General features: G+C 37.0%; 2 protein-coding genes across 2 annotated transcripts in view; both read left to right on the forward strand.

Annotated features, from left to right (window-relative positions):
- The window catches only part of LOC140045063 (uncharacterized), a 213,670-nt gene that overhangs the window by 184,379 nt on the left and 24,773 nt on the right, over positions 1-4,518 (forward strand). The gene's annotated exons all lie outside the window — the stretch shown is intronic.
- The window catches only part of LOC140044173 (uncharacterized), a 352,654-nt gene that overhangs the window by 150,226 nt on the left and 197,910 nt on the right, over positions 1-4,518 (forward strand). The gene's annotated exons all lie outside the window — the stretch shown is intronic.

Here is a 4,518-nt window from a genome sequence, read left to right on the forward strand (position 1 = left end):
TAAAACATGAATCAACACATGCTGGAACCCAAACCTCTTACCTGGCCATTAGATTTAGTGACTATAATCTTGCCATCACTAAAACATGAATTAACACATGCTGGAACCCAAACCTCTTACCTGGCCATTCGATTTAGTGACTGTAATCTTGCCATCACTAAAACATGAATTAACACATGCTCGAACCCAAACCTCTTACCTGGCCATTAGATTTAGTGACTATAATCTTGCCATCACTAAAACATGAATTAACACACGCTGGAACCCAAACCTCTTACCTGGCCATTAGATTTAGTGACTGTAATCTTGCCATTACTAAAACATGAATTAACACACACTGGAACCCAAACCTCTTACCTGGCCATTAGATTTAGTGACTGTAATCTTGCCATCACTAAAACATGAATTGATATGCTCGAACCCAAACCTCTTTTTCATCATGTATCCACACCATTAACCCCTGAAAGTACAGTAAACAGTTCATTATTCAATTCAATCAACTTTAATTATCCACAATCTGATTCTTTTGGTTGTGGCAGACTCACAAATGTAAATAAACATTTAAAACAAATGTTTAAAATACACATGTATACAAATTATTGCTAAAGAGTAATTTTTGTAAAGTCTAACACTAACAGCTTTCAGAATAAATTATTTTCTGTAGCGCTCAGTACATGTCTTTCTGAAGAATTCATTTGGAGCATTGAGGATTAATTAATATGTATTGAAAAGAGGATGTGTTTCATTTTGAAGGATCTAATAGTAATTATTCTGTATATAATTCTTTATGTTAAAACCATTCATGAATACGTACATGTGCGATGTTTCAACTTGTTTTTAACAAGTCAGGCAATGACTATTTGTAATAGTCTGTGATTTTCCGAAGTTCTTTGCCTTTTTAGGGGGCGCTAATCTACAACTAGCAAAGCTACAGTACTCCTAGCAACTACTAACATCTAGTCAGTTGCCAGATGAAGACTTATTAAAAACAAGTTGAAACGTTGCACAATGTACGTATTATTTTTAAACAATCTACTGACTTAAAGAAGGGCTAGACAGATGGAATTAGTAAATTAACCAGCCAATGTGTGGGCAACCATTTCATTCCATGTTTTAATACCCTAATGAATAACTGTGACAAGTGTCAGAATGTTCACTTCAGGTCTACTAAAAGTAGGCCTACTATGCATGACAGAGAGAATATCAACAGCATTTTCCTTTACCTTTTTAAAACGACATGCTGGTTTCTTTTTAACTTGGGATGGAAAGCATCTAGGCCTAGATTTAGTAATAATCTGAAAAAAATAGCGAAATTCAAAATTTTTACAAACAAATTTTTATGAACATATAACCACTTGTGACCTACAGTAGCCTAGCTAGGAATTTAAATGGTTAGCAGAAAAGTGTAGTCGGTCTGATTTGATTTGAATTGATTAGAAAATCATCATAAAAAATACATACAAAAGAAAGTGATAACATAAATTACTGACATTACAAATAATACAATTATAAAAGATTTTGCAGGATAGCTCAAAAAGCTTAGGCCTAAATAACCATTCATCCCTTATAGTACCAAACAAATATTGACCAGAACCAGCAATCAGCAACGCTCCATACCGAACACCCGATTTTATCGGAACCAAAATAAAACGTTATCGATTTTACCATTATATATCAAACATAAAACTACCGCATTGGGCCCTGCGCTAATATGATCGGGCCCAGCAAATGAGACGATAGAGACCAAACTGGTTCCTAACACATGAGACGATCGGGCCAACGCATGAGACGATTGGGACCACGTTTTCTGGGCCCAAGACGATCGGGCAGCAAATAAAAACAATTTACTGTGATAACCGGCCTAGACTTAGGTTAGGCCTAATATAGTAATAATACGATTTTGATCCAAGTCGGCCCTAAACCATCTCGGGCAAAGTCAAGTCGGCCCCAAGTCAAGTCGGCCCGTAGTCAAGTCGGCCCCAAGTCAACTCGGCCTCAAGTCAACTCGGCCAAAAAAATAATCGGTCAACTCGGCCCCATTAAAGTATGGAACGCAAAAAGTGCAAATGAAGGGGATTGATAAAATAATATTTCTTCAAAATTTTTTAACTATGAATAATTCTGACTTTTAATGAATATTAATATTTAGACAATAATATATTTAGCAAAAAAAATAGGAATGATTTCACCAAATTTCCTTTATTTACGTTTAATAAAATTTCAAATTGCACAATTGAAAACACTTCGTAGCTGCGCCTCCCTGCGCGTTTGGCAGCTTTTTCGATATCTACAACTGCTATGTGTTTTCGCTGACCGGGGGATTCCCCTTTTTTAAAAACGCAAAGCATGGACAAAAACGATGTACGATCATTTTTTCTATGGCCAAATGTGATGAAACGTAGGCCTCCGTCCGTAACACGCGGATACTTCTATTCATATCGGCAATGAGTTCATTTTTTTATATGATATTATTTAATTATATTATATTTTTTATTTCTTCATTTTTTAGAGTGGATAGGCCTAAGCCTAGTAATAATCATAATAACATTAAGTACTTTTTGCGTTCCATATTTTATTGTGGCCGAGTTGACCGATTAGTTTTTGGCCGAGTTGACGTGAGGCCGAGTTGACTTGGGGCCGACTTGACGTGGGGCCAACTTGACTTTGGCCGAGACGGTTGGGGCCGACTTGACCTGCACCCAATAATACCCTACCCAGGCCTACCTACCTAGCCTAGCTAGGCCTAGAGGCTACTCTAGGGCCAGGCTATAGTAGTATATAGGGCGCTACTGCAGTTTCGCACCACACCGTTATATCTTTGATTTCTCACCAAAACTTTCCTTTTTCAAACTCACAACATAATATTATGCAACATGTTTATACGATTCGACCACTTACGAAGTAATTTTTTTTAAATAACAATACTTTTCAAACATTTTAAACCATACTGAACTCGCTGTCAACACACTGCGAAATGTTCGCCATCTTATTATATTTATCACTTAATTGCCAGAATGTATGCTTCATTTTCCCCAAAAAAATGTAGAAACTATAGAAGGCAGTGTTATAAAATCCGATTACACAATATATATAGGCTTATTTAGTTTTGAAAGGCAAGAATGTTTTCAGCTGGCGAAATAGAGGTTAAATTAATATTTCATTATTAGTATTATTATTCATATTAAAAGGTCCTTATGTACGGACTCATATCGTCGCCGTTTTGATATGTACAGCTGGTTCGTTATAAAAACCACTCTTTGCAGTTTAAAAATAAAAACAGAAAATAAAACATACATTGATTTCTGCTCTGGCAATTTTCTGATTCTAAAATGGCCACAGTTCGATCAAAGTATTCGCGGAAAAAGAGCGGTTTTGAAAGGCATTTTTTATTGTGATAAAGGTAATATAGTGGTGGCTAAATCATGGGAACATGTTACAGAATGGCCCAAAACTGTATGATGTGGGTGTGAGAAAAAAAATTAAGCGAGAAGTCGAAGATATAACAGTGTGGTGCGAAACTGCAGTGGCGCCGTATATAGGCCTAGCCTAGCCTAACTGGGGCCTAGCTAGGCCTAGAGGCTAGGCCTAGCTAGATTTATTGCACCTGACCTTACTTTTTTGCCTACTGGAATGTAATTATTGCTTTTTTCCATCAAAATAGTTGTCATTTTGATAGGCGCGCCTCCTCTCACTTCCCCAAAACCAACAGTTCCTTTTTTTTTTTCAAAAACACCGCCGCGCGCCACCTATAATAAAGTATCTAATAAAAAAATAAAAAAAAAACCGCTGTGTACCGCCCTCTCTGTTATGACTCGGTGACCTTAAAATAAACAACAGCTATTTAATTACACATGTTTTTTGCTATGATTTTTGCTGGCGATCAATCAATCAACAAGATATGTTTGTAGCTGTTACTACACCCATAACATATTTTTACCTAAGTTTAAACTGCATGTGACGTATATAGATGATAAAATATTTGCTGATATTTGGAAACCGGTAAAACCTGTTGCTGCCAAATCTTCTTTGTACTAGGCCTAGGCCTAGTTGTTGATAGCCGAGTGGTTAGGACACTTGACTGTCATACAGATAGACCCGGGTTCAATTCCCGACAACTCCCAGTCCACTCAGCTGTAAATGAGTACCTGGTTGAAAATACTAGGGAGAAAAAAGGCGGCGTAGAAAGGAACTGGCCACCCTACCACATAATGCCGAGGCTTAGTACAATGAGCTCCTAACAGCTCATTCCCCTACGTTCAGAGAACACGGGACTCACCTTTACCTTTACTAGGCCTAGACAGCAGAACCTGGTCTGGTCCTAGTTAAGTAGAACTAGTAGGCCTGTCTAAACTAACCCTACCCTAGACCTAGGCCTTTATTTTGGAAATTAGATTTTTTCCGCTGTAGCCATACTGAAAACTTTACATATTATATGAATTTATGATATAGGCCTTAGTCTAGGGTATGCAGTATTTTTATAATTTACATGCACAGGTCAAAATTAACAAATTATGCATT

This window comes from Antedon mediterranea, chromosome 3 (genome assembly GCF_964355755.1).
Source record: "Antedon mediterranea chromosome 3, ecAntMedi1.1, whole genome shotgun sequence".
In the NCBI taxonomy this organism is placed as follows: domain Eukaryota; kingdom Metazoa; phylum Echinodermata; class Crinoidea; order Comatulida; family Antedonidae; genus Antedon; species Antedon mediterranea.